Source organism: Oncorhynchus mykiss, chromosome 7 (genome assembly GCF_057628025.1).
Source record: "Oncorhynchus mykiss isolate SJ-2025 chromosome 7, ASM5762802v1, whole genome shotgun sequence".
Taxonomy (NCBI): domain Eukaryota; kingdom Metazoa; phylum Chordata; class Actinopteri; order Salmoniformes; family Salmonidae; genus Oncorhynchus; species Oncorhynchus mykiss.
In genome coordinates this window covers 43,941,014-43,961,493 of record NC_143028.1, presented here as the reverse complement: position 1 = coordinate 43,961,493, position 20,480 = coordinate 43,941,014, and the positions used below count along the sequence as shown (strand labels likewise).

General features: G+C 42.4%; 1 pseudogene across 1 annotated transcript; it reads right to left on the bottom strand.

The window, feature by feature from the left end:
- Nucleotides 1-5,509: 5,509 nt before the first annotated feature.
- On the bottom strand, nucleotides 5,510-19,446 carry LOC110527959 (EGF domain-specific O-linked N-acetylglucosamine transferase-like; annotated as a pseudogene). Its single transcript, XR_016497497.1, has 15 exons — nucleotides 19,121-19,446; nucleotides 18,270-18,370; nucleotides 18,008-18,116; nucleotides 17,814-17,908; nucleotides 17,475-17,578; nucleotides 17,176-17,282; nucleotides 15,365-15,492; nucleotides 11,344-11,442; nucleotides 11,185-11,256; nucleotides 9,961-10,047; nucleotides 7,753-7,821; nucleotides 7,501-7,562; nucleotides 7,150-7,269; nucleotides 6,666-6,768; nucleotides 5,510-6,434 (listed from the first exon to the last, which is right to left on the bottom strand). The product of XR_016497497.1 is annotated as an EGF domain-specific O-linked N-acetylglucosamine transferase-like (transcript).
- Nucleotides 19,447-20,480: the final 1,034 nt, after the last annotated feature.

The window sequence follows — 20,480 nt, the reverse complement described above, 5'->3', positions numbered from 1 at the left end:
CCTACATTTATGAATCTACCTGTCTGCATGAAACATACATTTTCAATATGCCTAAGAAGATATAACATGTGCTACTTTCAATCAAATCAAAGTTTATTTGTCACGTGCGCCGAATAGGTGTAGACCTTACAGAGAAATGCTTACTTACAGGCTCTAACCAATAGTGCAAAAAATGTGTTAGGTGAACAATAAATAAGTAAAGAAATAAAACAACAGTAAAAAGACAGGCTATATACAGTAGCGAGGCTATAAAAGTAGCGAGGCTACATACAGACACCGGTTAGTCAGGCTGATTGAGGTAGTATGTACATGTAGATATGGTTACAGTGACTATGCCTATATGATGAAAAGAGAGTAGCAGTAGCGTCAAAGAGGGGTTGGCGGGTGGTGGGTGGTGGGACACTATGCAGATAGTCCGGTTAGCCAATGTGCGGGAGCACTGGTTGGTCGGCACAATTGAGGTAGTATGTACATAACCATGGGAAGCGCTGAAACACCAAACACTACAGGCTTCAAAATGTTGATTGATGTCAGCTAATGTTGCAGTTTCCCTCACTGACTCAACAGAGGGATGGCTCTACTTCTTCCAATAGAGGTAGCCTACATGAATGAACACAATGTAGGACCGCGGAAAGAGGCGCTCGAAAGGACTTCAGCACCATGGCCAGCTCCCTCGTGAAGACTAAAAATCCGCTGTTGTCTGCGTTGGCTCAGTTGTCAGATCAGATCAGCCACCAAAATGTTATTGGATTCAACGTGATCTCCAGCTGGATGATGTCAAGATATTTTGACATAAATATGTGAAAATCCAGCTAATGTGATTTCAGGAATATGAACCCAGCGTTCAGCAATGTGGATGTGGGGCCTTTTAGCAGAAGAGTGAAAACGGCTAATGGGTTCATTTCAAACTCCTGACCATTCCGTTAATATTATTTCATCAAAAGCACTTATCTCGTCATCCACAAACGGCCAGGTTGTATTGGAACAAAACAAATTGAGAGAAAAAAAAACACTTTGCTGGGCATCAAGTTTTGAGGTTAAATGTGAAATTAAATTTAAGCCATGGTACGGTAGACAAACAGGTATATTCAGCAAGAGCAGTGATTTCAAAAGAGACCAAGCCAAGGTTATCATAAAGACATATGTTTTATATTGATAATATCTTTCAACTTCCTTCATATATCCCATTTGGCATGAAAAGAGTTGATGGAAGAAATACTGCTGAATGGGTAAGAGTGGAGTAAAGTCTGTCTCGGGTTCCAGAGACCCAGGTAAATAGTATCCCTTCTGGGACTATTTCCCCCCAGAATCGTTGCCTCGGAGAGAAAAACATGGAAATATCTGGTCATAACTTGAATATTTTTTTCCCACTCAATCAATATTTCCACATTTATCCCCTGAAAGAGAATGTTTTCCTGCTTTGTTGGACGCCTGTAGAAGTGGTGAGGTAAGATGAGCTCACTGTAATTGATTTATCTCTGCTTAGTGGTGAGACATGTTTTTTTATAAGACACATTTGATGGATATTGTGCAAAAAGACTAGGGGAAATGGACGAGAGAGGAAATAGATGATGAAAACTAAATCAAATCTATGGCCTGGGTAGAAAAGACATGAGCAAAGTATGACAAAGAAGTGAGCTCACAAACTAGACTAGATAGGCCTAGACAAGTTAGTTAAATGGCAAAACAAGGGATGCAATGCTTATTGATTTAATGATCTCTGTGGGTAGTGTTTGAACTGCAGTGAGAACCACCGGTGGCATTAGGCCTATATACACTACATGACCAAAAGGATGTGGACACCTGCTCGACGAACATCTCATTCCAAAATAATGGGCATTAATATACATTTGGTCCCCTTTGCTGCTATAACAGCCTCCACTCTTCTGGGAATGCTTTCCACTAGATGTTGGAACATTGCTGTGGGACTTGCTTCCATTCAGCCACAAGAGCATTAGTGAGGTCGAGCACAGATGTTGGGCGATTAGGCCTTGCTCGCGGTCAGCGTTCCAATTCATCCCAAATGTGTTCGATGGGGTTGAGGTCAGGGCTCTGTGCAGGCCAGTCAAGTTCTTTCACTCCGATCTCCACGAACCACTTCTGTATGTACCTCGATTTGTGCACGGAGACATTGTCATGCTGAAACGGGAAAGGGCCTTCCCCAAAATGATGCCACAAAGTTGGAAGCACAGAATCTTCTAGAATGTCATTGTATGCTGTAGCGTTAAGATTTCCCTTCACTGGAACTGAAGGGACTAGCCAGAACCATGACAAACAGCTCCAGACCATTATTCCTCCTCCATCAAACTTTACACTTTGCACTATGCATTCGGGCAGGGAGCATTCTCCTGGCATCCGCCAAACCCAGATTTGTCCGTCGGACAGCCAGATGGTGAGGCGTGATTCATCCACAGGAGGTTGGTGGCACCTTAATTGAAGAGGACGGGCTCATAGTAATAGCTGGCATCAAACACATCAAACACATGGTTGGATACCATTCCATTGGCTCCGTTCCAGCCATTATTATGAGCCATTCTCCCCTCAGCAGCCTCCACTGAATTCATCACTCCATGGAAAGTGTTTCCACTGCTCCAGAGTCCAATGGCGATGAGTTTTACACCACTCCACCTGACGCTTGGCATTACGCATGGTGATCTTAGGCTTGTGAGCGGCTGCTCAGTAAGGGAAACCCATTTCATGAAGCTCCAGACGAACAGTTATTGTGCTGACATTGCTTCGAGAGGCAGTTTGGAACTCTGTAGTGAGTGTTGCAACAGAGGACAGACTATTTCTACCCATTACGCGTTCAGCACTCGGTGGTCCCATTCTGTGAGCTTGTGTGGCCTACCACTTAGCGGCTGAGCCGTTGTTGCTCCTAGACGTTTCCAATTCACAATAACAACACTTTCAGTTGACTTGGGCAGCTTTAACTAACCTGTTGGAAAGGTGACATCCTACGACGATGCCACGTTGAAAGTCACTGAGCTCTTCAGTAAGGCCATTCTACTGCCAGTGTTTGTCTATGGAGATTGCACATATTTGTGTATATATAGTGTATTTCCCTTGCATTGGCAGTGAAACCTCAATCCTCAAAAGCCCAACTGGTAAAACTGCAGTGCAATAATTCTCCCTAATCTAGTCTGAATCACTGGATGAGATGTGCCTTAATGACTTTACGCACATCACACTTCCCCATGATTAAGCCATAGGCTCTCTTTGAATGAGCACACCCTCTCCTTGCATATTTCAAGCTCATTTCTCCCCCCATATGGCACACATTAAGAGCAACAGAGGAGGCGGTAATTCAACACCTCCAGGGTAGACACACATCATTACTTCTAACACGAAATAAGGCCACCCAAGCAGCCCTGTTTAGAAAGCACCATGTGGGACACCTGAAGAAAATATCCAAAAGTCGCTGTCATAAGCGCTAATGGCTAAAGCTCATAGATAACGATTGGGGACATAACTGCACCGAAAGACCATAACTCACCCAGCACATGCTTCCATCCTAATTACACACAGGAGGCGCGCATACACACTACTCACTGAATGGACCACCGCGGGTTTCCAAGGGTCTCTCTCTCTCTCTCTCTCTCTCTCTCTGTCTCTATCTCTGTCTCTGTCTCTGTCTCTCTCTCCCTCTCTCTCTCTCTCTCTCACACACACACACACACACACACACACACACACACACACACACACACACACACACACACACACACACACACACACACACACACACACACACAACTGACATTTTGATTTTCTGAGTTAATTGACAATGTTCATATACTAATAAAAGAAAGACAACACTTCTAAAATTCTATTTCACCTCATAGCATGTCTAATTTTGTCACAAATGAAAATGTGGCACTAACTCACCCATGGGTTGATGTTTCATCATTCTCTCAGCAGAACTGCACTTGCAGTTAGAAGACTGCAAGCGGCAGGCGGACGAGCAACACCCACCGTCATCGTAGGCAGATGAAGCACGAGTTTGAGTGAGAAGCTAACTGAAACTGGTTAGCTTTAGAAAACCCGGAGTAGATCTAACTTGCTTCGTAGGATACCCTTCTGCTCTCTGCTGCCATGAAGGTTATTGAGGGCATACATCTTGGTTTCCCCACTTTTCATCCGCTGCATTGAGATTCTTATTTTATTTGAGGTTGCTGGCCGTAACCTTAGCCGACCCATAAATAGTGTTCATCCCAGACAGTCTGTCAATATTGGGAAAGTCCAGCCACAACATCTGTCAAGAGCAGCTCAGATAGGCCTGCCTACATGATATTTTCTGTGTTAGTGTTGTGAACGGGGTACAACTCCTGACAATCCTTTAGAACATCAGCTACGTAGCCTGATTCATATTTAAGAGCTAGCCTATCTATCATTCATCATATGATCAATCAACTGAATAAATCCTGACCCAGATTACACATGAGTTCAACAGACTATATAAAGAAAGCAGTCTCAGGCTAATCAATGCAGTGCCACACATCGTGTAATCCTCTGCTGTGTAATCCTGAAATAAACTCATCTGTTGACTAATGTGTGGTGTTCTGCTGCCATCTAGCGGTGAAACGGTGTCACCGATAGCACAGGCTTGGTGGTTTTGAGGTCAGACAGATTTATGGTTTTTACAGAAAGATCTGAAACAGTGCCCTTTTGTGGGGAGACATTCCTCCCCAGTCCCCAGCTAACTAAAATAATGAAACCCACAGAAAATAACTGTTTGAGATCAGCAATTATTTTGGAAAAGTTCAGAGCGTTTCTGTTCATGGTCACCATCAAAGATTGACTAAAATTATGATTAATAAAATCACTGATGCTTAGCGCCAACGGGTATATTTGGACCCCAAGTGTCAAAAACATAATTTATAAACCCTTTTTTTGATCCTTCCGGAATAAATAAAAAATAATCTTTCTGAAAAATGTTATTCAAGTGCGCACTTTGTCATAAAAGCATCACATTTAGCACAGAAGTCGATGCATGTACCCTGAAAAGATATACATATGGCACCACTCCCCCCCCCCTCCAAAAAAAATGTAAATGCATATTAAGCTTCCAGTCAATCTCTATACCAAGGTGAGAGTCTCATCTTTCAGATTAAATTGGAACGGAGTTGACAGCCCATAGCTTTCCAAAAATCTGATCATACTGCCCATATCGGCTGCCCATATCGGTTGTACCGGTATGTCAGACTGGCTCAATCTGTAATTTCTCAGCCCTTGAGTATCACAGAATCACAACACATTTTTTTCAGTTGCCATGGGTGAAATGTATTCAAATAACGGTTAAAAACATGACACACAAAAACAGATATTTTTTAACATAAACTTGACTATAAATGTGTTAAAAATGTATTTACTTGTGTTACAGAAGGTTTTTATTTTATTATTTTACTGCTTGACAGGTGTTACTTTGCAATCATTACCAATTTGGTCATCAAAAAAATATGTTGCCACTTTTAGGGTTAAATTACACACACAAAAAAAGAGATCAGTTCTTTTGAAAATATTTATTTCAAAATGTTTCCATGGCCTTGAAATATAAAATGACTTCACAAGTCTTTGCAAAACATCGACCAAAAGGTCTGACTCCCTTTCTCATAAATAAAACATTGAGCTTTAGATTCATTCGATAGTTTGTGTGCGATAGGGACTACAAAACACCTGCAAAGACCATTCTGAAGTGTTGTTCAAACTGGTACATACATACACAACATGCTGAAAGGTACATCCCTGTCTGTCACACACAACTTTATCAGAAAATGCAGAAAATAAGCACATTGTTTAGAAATGAAACAAATGTTCTTTCTGGCAAACACACCAGTGGAAGCATGTAATACAAATTTGGCAATTGTTGTAAGGAGTATATACTTTTCTCTAGCAAGGAAAATGGTAGCAGGCACTCATAAGGTTTGCCAAGGCCATTTGATTGGTCTTCATTATCTCTATTGAGATGTACCCTGGGCTGTGTTGGCAGGTAATATAGCTGAAAAGCGAGGTTGTAAACTTACATTTTACCTTGATAATATACAACATCTTCATTGTTAAAATGTACTTTTAGATTTCTAAGATGGCTGTGTTTGAGTCCAGGGGTTTGACTTCACCTAACTGTCCTGTGTTCCTTCTGCTGCTGGGGGCCTACAGTTCATCATGGCTGAGCCGGGGCTTCCACTCGGGGTGGTTCAGGACGAAGTCTGCTGCTGGGGGCCTACAGTTCATCACGGCTGAGCCGGGGCTTCCACTCGGGGTGGTTCAGGACGAAGTCTGCTGCTGGGGGCCTACAGTTCATCACGGCTGAGCCGGGGCTTCCACTCGGGGTGGTTCAGGACGAAGTCTGCTGCTTTCAGCACCAGACGCACAAACTCCTCCACATCAAAGGAGTAGTTGGTGAATTTAGGATGCTCCCCCAGGGTGGGATGGTGACCCTGTGTGTGTGTGGGGGGGGTGAAAGAAAGAGTCGTTATGAACACCGCACTGCAGGTCTGTGATTTGTGAGTGTCTGTGCGAGGCAACGCAAGTGTATATACTAAAGACAAAATGACAGATGAGTCTGGTGGTACATGCTGCAGCTACAGGTGAGGATTGGTAAGGTGTCTCTGGGGACCTGGGGCAGTGAGTTAGGTGGAGGTGGCAGGAGCGGTACTGGAGTGTCCCACCTTATCCTCTGGGAGCACTTTGTCCCTTTTTTGCCAAGTCGCATATCGGATCCCCCGCAGCCGAGCCAGATCTCGATAGCAGCTCTCATCCTGACAGTTATATCTGTGGAGAACAGATGCAGACACTTTATCTCCTGCTCTCACTCTCTTCTCTCAGTATGCCTCCCAGCCCTGCATGGCCCGGCCTGATGAATGCCTGTTTAATTAGGCCGTTATTCACTGCTGCACCTCATGGCTAAGGGCTAACAGAGCACAGCATGCTGCCAGACCCATCACACACATAGCACTATATCCAGCACAGACGGCACAGGGAGAGCTCTGCTCTGTTGGCCTGTACTTCACCATTCAAAGAGCATGGAAGGACAGACAGACAGACAAGGATCCAATGGAACAGACAGATACACAGACCCACACAGACCCAGAAAAACCCAAAGACATAAAGCTGTTTTAGACACACACAGACAGACTGAACAGTGTCACTCACAGCTCAAAGATGACGGCCCAATCAGGGAGGAAGAGCAGGTGAGTAAGTCCCGCCCCATGAATCCCGATGAAGATGTCAGAGTTGTGGGTAATCCTGAGTTGTTCCAGGAACGGGACGTCCCTACAGACAAGACAGACAGTTATGACATTTAACTTACTACTTAACTCATAATACCCCTACTGACTTCACTCCAACATAGTATACCACTCAATATTTACCCCACTCTAATAGCAGTGTGTCAGACAATAAAATACACCTGTTACTCAATTCCCTTTGTGCTGCTGCCTTTATGTCCTCCAGCAGCACCATATCATTTATCCACCAATAATGCATCTAACTGTTCACACTCACTTGTATTTGTAATCCACCACGTTGACCTCGAGTAAAGGCCCGGTCTTCAGGGCGTTTGTGAGCTGTATGAACACAGTGAGATGCATTCTCTGATCAATGAGAGGAACGAACACAGACACCGGCCGCATAAATCACAGGCATTTTACTCCGCCAGTTTAAATAAGATTTTAAATGGCCAGTTAAGAGCTGGAGGAGGCAGTAAATCAATTGAGGGAGGGAGAAGTGGGCAGTGCTGCCTCAGACTGGACTCACCTCCTGCTGGTTTAATGTCTTGCGATAGTCTGTGCTGCGTGCTAACAACATGACACGAATCCTCCCCTCCTGAAACCAGGAGCATAAGGATCAGGAGTAGTCAGATGATATAAATAGGACATCTATATTGGATATGGTGCATTAACAGAAATCGCAAAAGATGAACTCCAGCATTTCACGCAATACATTTTTTTCTCAAACGTGTAAAAGCATTCAACTTTGTCGATTTTCAAAACAGTCTAAAAGAACCAGAACTCTGTGGCCTTTTGCAAAACAGTAAATGCACTTTCAAAATGTGGTTGCCTTCTCAAAACATTAATACAGTATATTCATCAAAATTATATTATACCATCAAAATGGCAAACACATTCATAAAAACAAAAAAGATGGAGTCCAAGCACACGAAACAGAAGGTTCGTCTGTCTTTTTAAAATCCCAGTAGATCAATACATTTTCTTAGCAGTCACTAAATCATGATGATCAAAATTGGAATTACAACTATCCAAAGGTGTACAATCATGGACAATTACACTCCTTTTATGCATGTTTCACTAAACAATATACATCAAATCAAATATTATTCCTGAGAAAAAGTCAAATAAAAAAGAAGCAATAAGGATTCATTCATCAGTATCCTCACAATCAAATTCCACGTATTCAACACATAGGTTGATTGGCTCATTGTTTTGTAGACTTTTCCTTGGCGCACAGAAACACAATATAAATAAGGAAAGGTGAATACAACGGAAGAACACAACTGATATGAATGTAAATGCCTCAATCCACATCAAAGCTCTATAATGGAAGGTCACATCTTTACATGTCGTAAAATAAAAAAAGATCTAAACTTATTCCCCATTGCCTAGATCTTCCCCATTGCCTAGATCTTCCCCATTGCCTAGATCTTCCCCATTGCCTAGATCTTCCTCATTGCCTAGATCTTCCCCATTGCCTAGATCTTCCCCATTGCCTAGATCTTCCCCATTGCCTAGATCTTCCTCATTGCCTAGATCTTCCCCATTGCCTAGATCTTCCCCTATATTATGCATGGCATGACACTGATGGGGTGATTTAGGCATTAGTGCACAAGTATTTACTGATTACTGGAAACAGTGAACACAATTTCACACATTTCTCTTCCAATTAAAACAACGTGTAAAATTCACTTAACAGTGAATGTTGTATTCAATGATGACATCTGTATTTAAAGTCTAGCAAAAGTGTGTCTAAGATATGCAACTCAGGTAACTCAGGCAAGAAAATGTTCTGAAGTTCTGTAAATGTATTTGAGCATTTGAACATTGCTGCTATAGATACTTTTCAAATCAGATCCCCAAAATGCTTGAATGTGATTAAGAAAAACTGTAAACCCATCCATAGCTTTTCAAGGACCTTAATCTCAATTTGATGTACTTGTAGAAAACTCCCACAACCAATAAGGGGCAGGCTCCCATCCAGAGGTGAAGTGGGAGTTTTCTACAGTCTTTTTTATTACACATTACATAGAGCTACAGCACAGAGGGTTTATATAACAAGTGAGAGAGTAAATGTCCTATACAGCATCACCATCTAGTGGCTAAAAGTCCTACAAAACTCAATTTCAGTCTCACTGGCATTGTACCATCTGAGTTGGAAATAGCCTCAGGAAGACAACTCCTAATGTTAAAAAAAGAGAAACTGTGAAAGTGATCAGCCACAAACCACACAGACTGTCAGGAGAAACCCAGAGGGAACACACCACCACATAATACCAAATACATGCAGTTACCCAACTAGAAAAGCATATTAGATGGATGACATGAAACAGCAGTGTGTGCATAAGGAGAGCTGATATTGTGATGAGTAGAACACAATGGTAGAGAGGAGCAGTCTGCTGTCTCCCTGAACCATTAATCAGAGGGATGAAAGGAGGAGCTGAGAGGAGCTGAGAGGGGGTCAGGGCCGGGCACACCTCTTATTCAGCTGGGAGACGGTATCGCAAGCACTGCCATCTCACAGGAAGGCTGTTAGCATATTCTTAGCATCAGCCGAGAATACACAATGAGCTGCATCCTCACAACCGTCTTCAGTGGTCGTAAAGATACAGTCAAATGCACTCAGTCTGGGGTCGTAAAGACCAGTAAAGCCTGTATCGGTGAGCTACAGACCAGTGAAGAAAAGGTGTGTGTGCATGTGTGTGTGTATGCGTGTGTGGTCAGTATTCCTTACCTTGGTTCCATCCTCTGGAATGTTGAGTCGATATAGAACATTCTGGGAGAAGGCCCTGAACATCACTTCACTGTGGCAGTCAGATACCTGCCATTTACACACCAAGACAAATCCATTAGCTCCATCTGTCTGTCCCACGTGCACATACACAATGTTCTTCACACACACGCATGTACACACACTCACACAAAGACACACACACACACACAATGTCCCTCGCACACACGCATGTACACACACACACTCAATGTCCCACACACACACACACACACACATACATACACAATGTCCCTCACACACACGCATGTACACGCATTTACACACAAACACACATACACAATGTCCCTCACACACAGGCATGTACACACACACACTCAATGTCCCACACACACACACACACACACACACACACACACACACACACACACACACACACACACACACACACACACACACACACACACACACACACACACACACACAATGTTCCTCACAAAACACGCATGTACACACACACACACACACACACACAATGTCCCTCGCACACACGCATGTACACACACACACTCAATGTCACACACACACACACAATGTCCCTCGCACACACGCACAGATGCACAGTGAGAATTCTATTTGGATAGAAATCTGACAAATCCAAACACATTCCATACCCACACAGAAAGACATTTAAAGACATGCCAAGCACAGGTCTACGATTCCCTCCTACAGGCCAGAGCACAGCAGTCATAAATATAAACACATGAATATAAACATGACATAAGCAGCAGGAGCAATCCAAGGCATCAGATATGAGGCTAACCTATCAATATTTCACACCTCAAGGCTGACCCCCCCTAGACCTAAGTATTTAAATGATACCATCTTTACTCAAATCTCCTTGAAATTATCATTTAAATAACTTAAGAGCTGGAGATGATGAGTACATAGCATAAATATTTGACCCAAATGGCATGCTATGAGTTATGACCAAACTGGATAACAGATGATAAAAGAAAATGGCAAGATGAGGCGAGAAGCATGAAAGAAAAAAACACAGACATAAAGCCTATGTGATCAAAATAAGAGAAGGTACGGAGGAAGGCATGGAGTCTGAAAGGCAGGGACAACCCAAGCAGCTCAAATGGATTCCGATTTCCTCATTGGCGGCGCAATCCTATCTCTACATTTTCATTACACATGAAGAGATACAGACAGAATACGAACCATAGGTGTGTTATAGAACAGCCCATATCTCATCCTGGGGAGCAGGGTAAACACCACATCTTTGAAGCACACCTGTTTCAAGGTAATGGATACGTTATACAACCATGAACGACCCCCCCCCCCCCCCCCCCCCCCGCCCACACACACACTCTCGCTTACCCTTTTAGTGTCAAAAGTTTTCAGATGGATGATGTCATAGTCAGAGAAAGCCTTCCAGGTCTCACTGAACAGATCCCCATATCTGTCAAAACGCGGACAAGGAAGAAAAAGACATCAGAAAGATGACTTTGAAATTCAGTTGCTTCATCGGACTGGCTAAACTTCATGTCAGATTTCATGGAGAGTATTATGAAACACTGTTTTGAATTATGGTGTATGTTTCATTAGAACTGTACTTGCCCAGCAGTCAGCCACCTGATTAAAGGTCCAATGCAGCCGATTTTATCTGAATATCAAATCATTTCTGGGTAAAAATTAAGTATCTTACTGTAGTTCTAAATTTAAATTGTCAAAAAGAAACAAAAATAGCTTCTTAACAAAGAGAAAATTATCAAGCGTGAATTTTGCTAAGACTTTCTGTGAGTGGTCTGAGTGGGGAGGAGAAAACTGAAATGTAGCGGTTATTGGAATGCGTGACCAAGAGGGTTAGAGAACAGTTGCTTCATGACCAAAAGTATGTTGACACCTGCTCGACGAACATCTCATTCCAAAATCATGGGCATTGATATGGAGTTGGTACCCCCCTTTGCTGCTATAACAGCCTCTACTCTTCTGGGAAGGCTTTCCACTAGATGTTGGAACATTGCTGTGGGACTTGCTTCCATTCAGCCACAAGAGCATTAATGAGGTCAGGCACTGATGTTGGGTGATTAGGCCTGGCTCGCAGTCAGCGTTTCAATTCATTCTAAAGTTATTTGATGGGGTTGAGGTCAGGGCTCTGAGCAGGCCAGTTAAGTTCTTCCACACTGATCTTGACAAACCACTTCTGTATGGACCTCGCTTTGTGCACGGGGGCATTGTCATGCTGAAACAAGAAAGGGCCTTCCTCAAACTGATGCCACAAAGTTGGAAGCACAGAATCGTCTAGAATGTCACTGTGTGCTGTAGCGTTAAGATTTTCCTTCACTGGAACTAATGGGACTTGCAAAAACCATGAAAAACAGCCCCTGACCATTATTCCTCCGCCAACAAACTTTACAGTTGACACTATTCACTCGGCAGGTAGCTTTCTCCTGGCATTCGCCAAACCCAGATTCATTCATCAAACTGCCAGATGGTAAAGAGTGATTCATCACTTCAGAGAACGCATTTCCACTGCTCCAGAGTCCAATGACACCGAGCTTTACACCACTCCAGCCGACTCTTGTGATCTTAGGCTTGTGTGTGGCTGATTGCCATGGAAACCTATTTCCCAAAGCTCCCAACGAACAGTTATGGGGCTGACGTTGCTTCCAGAGGCAGTTTGGAACTCGGTAGTGAGTATTGCAACTGAAGACATGCGATATTTACACGCTATGCGCTTCAGCACTCTGCAGTTCTGTTCTGTGAGCTTGTGCGGCCTACCACTTCGCAGCTGAGCCGTTGTTGCTCCTAGACGTTTCCACTTCACAATTATAGCACTTACAGTTGACCAGGGAAGCTCTAGCAGGGCAGAAATTTCAGGAACTGACCTGTTGGAAAGGTGGCATCCTATAATGGTGCCACGTTGAAAGTCACTGAGCTCTTCAGTAAGGCCATTCTACAACCAATGTTTGTCTATGGAGATTGCATGGCAGTGTGCGCTATTTTACACACCGGTCAGCAACGGGTGTGGCTGAAATACTGTAGCCAAATCCACAAATTTGAAGCATGTCCACATACATTTGTATAAAGTAAGCATTTCACTGTAAGGTCTACTACACCTGTTGTATTCGGCGCATGTGACAAATAAAATTTGATATATAGTGTATCTCTACCTGAAAAGACATGATCTAAGTGACTGATATTTGGTATTCAGCAGTCATAAAAGTATGTCTTATTTACTTTGAAGAACTACTAAAATAGTTATTTTGTCAGACAGCATAGGCAGCAGCTCTCTAGACGAGATGATAACTTGGAGTGAAAAAAAGTAACCAAATAAAACAAATGTAATATACACAACTGAAATATTTTATTAAAGTAAAGTCATGTAAATAAAAGATGGTTAATAAAGTGATAAGCAGCCATGGGCAGTCACACCATCACTTACCATCACGGGACTTAATATTATTGTTTTATTCTGTGTTGTAACAGCATTCAACCCACATAATGTATTTAATGTTTAAAAACAAAAAACATCTCAACCGAAATCGACCTTGCTTTATTATCAAACTGAAACCGAACCGACCTTGCTTTATTATCAAACTGAAACCGAACCAACCTTGCTTTATTATCAAACTGAAACCGAGCCGACCTTGCTTTATTATCAAACTGAAACCGAACCAACCTTGCTTTATTATCAAACTGAAACCGAACCGACCTTGCTTTATTATCAAACTGAAACCGAACCGACCTTGCTTTATTATCAAACTGAAACCGAATCGACCTTGCTTTATTATCAAACTGAAACCGAACCAACCTTGCTTTATTATCAAACTGAAACCGAACCAACCTTGCTTTATTATCAAACTGAAACCGAGCCGACCTTGCTTTATTATCAAACTGAAACCGAACCAACCTTGCTTTATTATCAAACTGAAACCGAACCGACCTTGCTTTATTATCAAACTGAAACCGAACCGACCTTGCTTTATTATCAAACTGAAACCGAATCGACCTTGCTTTATTATCAAACTGAAACCGAACCAACCTTGCTTTATTATCAAACTGAAACCGAACCGACCTTGCTTTATTATCAAACTGAAACCGAACCGACCTTGCTTTATTATCAAACTGAAACCGAACCGACCTTGCTTTATTATCAAACTGAAACCGAACCGACCTTGCTTTATTATCAAACTGAAACCGAACCGACCTTGCTTTATTATCAAACTGAAACCGAACCGACCTTGCTTTATTATCAAACTGAAACCGAACCGACCTTGCTTTATTATCGAACTGAAACCGAACCGACCTTGCTTTATTATCAAACTGAAACCGAACCGACCTTGCTTTATTATCAAACTGAAACCAAACCGACCTTGCTTTATTATCGAACTGAAACCGAACCGACCTTGCTTTATTATCAAACTGAAACCGAACCGACCTTGCTTTATTATCAAACTGAAACCGAACCGACCTTGCTTTATTATCAAACTGAAACCGAACCGACCTTGCTTTATTATCAAACTGAAACCGAACCGACGTTGCTTTATTATCAAACTGAAACCGAACCGACCTTGCTTTATTATCGAACTGAAACCGAGCCGACCTTGCTTTATTATCAAACTGAAATCGAACCAACCTTGCTTTATTATCAAACTGAAACCGAACCGACCTTGCTTTATTATCAAACTGAAACCGAACCGACCTTGCTTTATTATCGAACTGAAACCGAACTGACCTTGCTTTATTATCAAACTGAAACCGAACCGACATTGCTTTATTATCGAACTGAAACCGAACCGACCTTGCTTTATTATCAAACTGAAACCGAACCGACCTTGCTTTATTATCAAACTGAAACCGAACCGACCTTGCTTTATTATCAAACTGAAACCGAACCGACCTTGCTTTATTATCAAACTGAAACCGAACCGACCTTGCTTTATTATCGAACTGAAACCGAACTGACCTTGCTTTATTATCGAACTGAAACCGAACCGACCTTGATCACAATTGTCAGATGAGAGGCCATTCCTTTCCATCTCGCTGTCATTTTCTCTCCCTTCCTCTATCCTTATCCTTCGCCTCCACAGACAGAGGGGGGAACAATAGACAGGATAAGGTTTCCCATAAATCATTCTGTTTTACACCCACTGCTTCACCTTAATCTCCTCCACAAGCAAGTGGTCAAATGTGAAACACAGCACATCGATACACAACACTCTGGTAAACAACCATTCTCTTGCTTCTGTTTGTACAAACACCTTTGGACAAAACATTCAGCTTGCGAGGTGACAGCAACATGGTGGAATCTCTAATTAGCCTATTGGAGGGCCCAGCTAAGCCATCACCATATTTCTTGCACTGTTTCTGTCGTCTCAGGTCAGTGGAATGGAGATGGGCTGCAGAATATTGCACTTACTGTGTCCCACATGAGGATTTTGATGTCTCTGCTGAAGGAGTTGTTGATGTGCTGGTTGATGTACAGGTTGACAAAGTCACAGAAATGATGGTACATGTTAAACCCTGCCAAAAACACACATTCAGGTTGATCCATCACATCTCAGTCAGTACCGCGGTTAAGGCTGTTATTATTTGTTTATTCAAACGTTTGGTATTTGTAACAGCATTGACATAGACAAGATGCCGGCTGTACAATTTACCTAGCTAGCAAAATGTTGCCTATTTTCCAAACAAGTTTTAACAAGATAGCTAGATAGCTAGCCAAGATAGCGACAAGCTAAGCTAGCTAGATAGTGCAGTTCATGTTGGACAATTTCAGTTGAAACTGGACAGAGAAAGGTCTGGGTTTACGTTTTAAAATGTTTATTGACTGGCAGACCATATACATGACTAGCCATGATATTTAGAATTGTTTATGCATTTCCCATGTGGCATGTCTCTTCTGTCGCAGTTTGCAGCAGCACTGACAGCTGTGTTGACATCACAACTCGGACGAAGTTCCGAACAGCACAATATGACAAGTCATGTCAACTTTTTTCTGCTCAATGATTGGACATTGTATAGAGTCAGCTGCATGAAATAGGATGATTATATCTCTTGTGATGCAATGCAACTAAGTCACAGGCTATTGTTTTGGGGTGGGTGACACAAGGAGCAACTCAGATGCAACATTGTTGCAACAACATCAATTGTGTCCAGATTGCTTCGTGTGACCTCGGCTTTCCTGTGTCACTACCATAGAAATAGAATGCATAGATAGCCCATCTCCATTCTTGTCATTAATGACATAATAGCTGGACTGGCAGCCATTTTGAGTGTACCCATTCCTAAGTCGAAAAAAATACAGGTTATGACAACGTAATAATTGTATGCATTAACGTTAGAAAATAAGCACATTCATTGGACCAGTGCCATTGCTAATACTACAGGATCAGTATTGAAAACATGACATGCGGTAATAAAGTGGCTATAGATCATCTGAAAGACATTTAAATAGAATGACATTAAAACAGTTAGGCTATGTGTTTGCAGACTAGTTAGCTGAAATTCACTACGATTGTGTGTATTTTCCACTTTCATGGCAAACTTTCTGTACTGCTAACATTCACTTCCAGTCATTTTCGCTCCGGTGCTGGTCCAATGAATTTGTTTATTTCCGAACGCTTCTGCATGGAATTATTATATTGCCTTACCTTCTCAATCTTCAACCTAGGCCATGCCAGAAACTAAAGGCCGGAAGTTTACCCTTCAATCTATGCTGTGGTTTGTTGAGTCAACTCAACTGACATGGCAAAAAATAAATTCCATCTCACGAGCCACATCAGTTAGCATCATTTGAATGAACAGTCTACATTACCATGGCAACCCAGCATCAGATGATAGAACATTTCAAAATAGCATTATTGCATCACTATACCAGGCAGCCATTGCGAGTGAACCCATGAGCTTGCAGTCAAATTGCCAGGGTTCCAAGCATGTTGGGAGGCAGGTAGCCTAGTGGTTAGAGCGTTGACCTTGTAACCGAAAGGTTGTAAGATCAAATCCCCGAGCTGACAAAGTAGAAATTTGTCTTTCTGCCCCTGAACAAGGCCCCTGTTCCTAGGCTGTCATTGAAAATAAGAATTTGTTCTTAGTTAAATAAAGGTTAAAAATAATAAATAAATGTTCTATTAATTTTATTTATATATACGCAAACAGAATGTGTTATTTGATATTGTACTAAAAAGGCATGAAGACTGTGCCCACCTGCATCAAGCTTCATGAATACAGTAGGTTTCTCAAAGATGATGTCACAGTGCTCTTCATCTGTGGGTTTCAAGTCCAGCTCTGTGTATGTCTGTAGTTCACCATACCTTGGGAGGGGAAAACGAGCGTTTTTCAGAGTTATCATGCCTGTGTTATTCATAGTCACAGACGTGACCATCAATCAATCAAATTGAACCTTTTTACTTTTGTTACAGAGAGAAATGTTTTTAGTAAGAAGAAACCTTGATATGAATCTCACAGTTCAGAGAGGGTCATAATGAATCTATGTTTTGTCTCACCAGGACTGCAGAGGGCTCTTGTGCTCTCCTTCTGCGGCCAGCGCTCGTGGTTCAGACTGAAAAGCCCCCCAATCTCCCCCTCCTGGAGAAAGTCCTCCTTATACCTGCAGAGAAAACACAGGTGAGTCCCACACTTTCATTTTATGATAATTTCTTTCATCAGGCCAAGAGGAGGGTCAGTCATACTGCTTTCACCTATCCTGCCTTTCAGGTCAATGACGATGAAGAGACAAGCAAATGTAAGAAATAAAAACGTAACTACTAGGATTCTTCGCACACAGGGAAACAAGGAATCCAGATGGGACTCTAGATAAGACGTGTCCCCAAGGGTACACTGACCTCTCATGACCCCTGCGAGGGTTCCGCAGGTCCAAGTACAGATTGGTTGCCCTGCAGAAGCAAGTGTGGCGGGTGCATTTCAGAGACGAGTCTCCCTAGAAATCAAATGTGAGCGTTTAGCAAACGTATTTTCTGTTTATCAGTGTGGATTCCTGAGTCCTGTGTGCAGCTGCACTAGAGGAGGAAGGGTTTACAGGATTGGTGTCCTTGCAGAGAGTCTTCATCTCACTGAGGCGCTCCCTGACGTAACCAAAGTCTGCCTGTTTCCAGAACAGCTCCTGGGCTGCCTCCAATGAGCTGGCGCTAGGGAGGACGAAGAGCTCTGTTAGGTCAAACCAGTGGCAGAAATAAATTATGCACATCCACATGTATGACAAGAGCTTGACACAATATGCTAATTAATAAAATGAAACAATATTCTTGTTAGTGAATGGAGAGCGTGGGATTGTATTATACCATCCGGAGTCAACCCTGGTGCAGACAGGATAGCCAAAGCAGTTCTCTAGGGCACAGTTCTTCTCATAGCCCCAGCAGGCCGACACATCCAGCAGAGCATCCTGTTATAAAACATTAAAGGGTGGGGAAGGGGGAGGCATAAACTAAAAGACGTGCCTAACACTTGGATGGAACTTAAAAACCCCCACTAAAAACAGCCTACTTGTACCACCATGATACACAAAACATCAGTACGTGGTCACTGTCAAACACTGTAAGCTTTCAATTGTTTTAGGCTTAAACTCTAAACTTACTTTCTGTTCACAAGACTATGGCTGCTTAGACAAGAGACTTAAAATGAGCTAATCCCCCTCCACCATGTGTATGATGATAACAAACATGGCAGTCATAGGGCCCTATTACTGACAATAATAATAATAATCAATTACATTTGCAAATGTGCTCTTCATTATACAAGAATAATCTCAAAGTGCATAAAATCAAATAAACATAAAAATAGTTTAAAAAACCAAATACTGTATATCTAACCATATCAGGAAAGCAACAATCAAAGCCTTTGAGGTAAGGACATAATGGTAGGTTCCGCCGATGGAGATTAGCTTTTAAAAAAACATTGGTCTGAACAGCGCTGAGATGATCAGGAAGAGAGTTCCATTGGTGTGGTGCATGGGAGGAAAAGGCACAGTCCCCCATGGAGTAGTTTGGAGTGGCTTGAACATAAGGTGTGTGGAGGTTCATAGGGAGAGAGCAGGTCTGACAGGTAGGCGAGTCCAATGAATAATAACAGAGTAATAATAACACAGTAGCTCACCCTGTATTAATTTAAAAAACTATGAGAGTACAGTTCTTACTTTAAAAGGGCAGAGCGGGTCCTCTCCACAGAGCCTGGCCACTCTCTTGTTATTGCGGGGGAAGTAGGAGATGTGGTGCCGTGGCAGCGCAAGGCTGCTGTAGTGGAATGGTGGTTTGTGGTTGGTGTTCTCAGCTTCCTCAGCAGCTACCACAGCGTAAATACAGACCATGACCAGTGCTACCAGCTGCAGCATAGTCAGTCCCACACAAACACATGTGAGAGTCACCTTGGTTTACCTCACAGCACATCACAAACACTGTGCAGTGAGAGCGAGAGAGGCAGACACACTGTAATCTTGGGTAAGAAATGGATACCGCCGTTTACAAGTTTGTGGGTATAGACTATAGTGTGGGAATCTGCCTTGAGGCGGATCTGAACTTTTTATAGTAGAAGTCCTGTTGCAGGAAATATTAGTGACATTTTTCCTACCATTGTTCAAGCCATCATGGCTGGGATAGGGGAAATTGACAACAACAAAAAAACTAGTACGGGACGGGTATGACCAGTGACCAGGAACAGGATCCTGCACCTCTCAGATTTGACTTGGTTTGTTCCGGCACCTATTTGCACAGATCTGGTACCTCTCGCGGCATGATTAATTAATTATTCCACTGTTCACACTTCAGACATTCGAATAAAAGCGATCAGTATTATAGATGTTGACTCTCAGGAGTTAAATGGACTTGAGATGGGGAGAGTCATTGTGGGAGGTTAAAAAATGTTTTTAGCTGAGTATGTGCTTCATATTATCACATAGGCAGGAGGCCTATATATTATAATATGTGTTCTGCTGTAGCCTACATTGATTTATTTTATTTGAAGTTCTATTCCAATATTGTGATATTTGTTCTACTGCTACATTGATGTCCCACAGCTGGGTACAGTACGTGTACAGTACGTGTACAGTACGTGTACAGTATGTGTACAGTATGTGTACAGTATGTGTACAGTATGTGTACTGTATGTGTACAGTATGTGTGCGTGGGTGTTCTGCAGTGTCGTCTAAAAATGTAGCAGTAGAACAAATATCACACTATCGGAATATAACGTCAAATAAAATAAATCTTGGTAGGCTACAGCAGAACACGCATGAGAATATATAGGCCTCCTGCCTATGTAGTAATATGAAGCACATACTCAGATAAAAAAATGTTGGGTGTTCTGCAGTGTCCTCTAAAAATGTTGCTGGACATTGATGTCTAGACAAGTAGGCCATAAGAAATGTAGACCTGTGTAAACACCGCAGCTATACTCAAGTATGTGGGCATACTGAAGTGACGTGTAAAATGCTTTGAATTAATTAGCACCTTGGAGGGTGCTGTCCTTTTCACCACCGTTGTAGGCCACTTGGCTGCTAT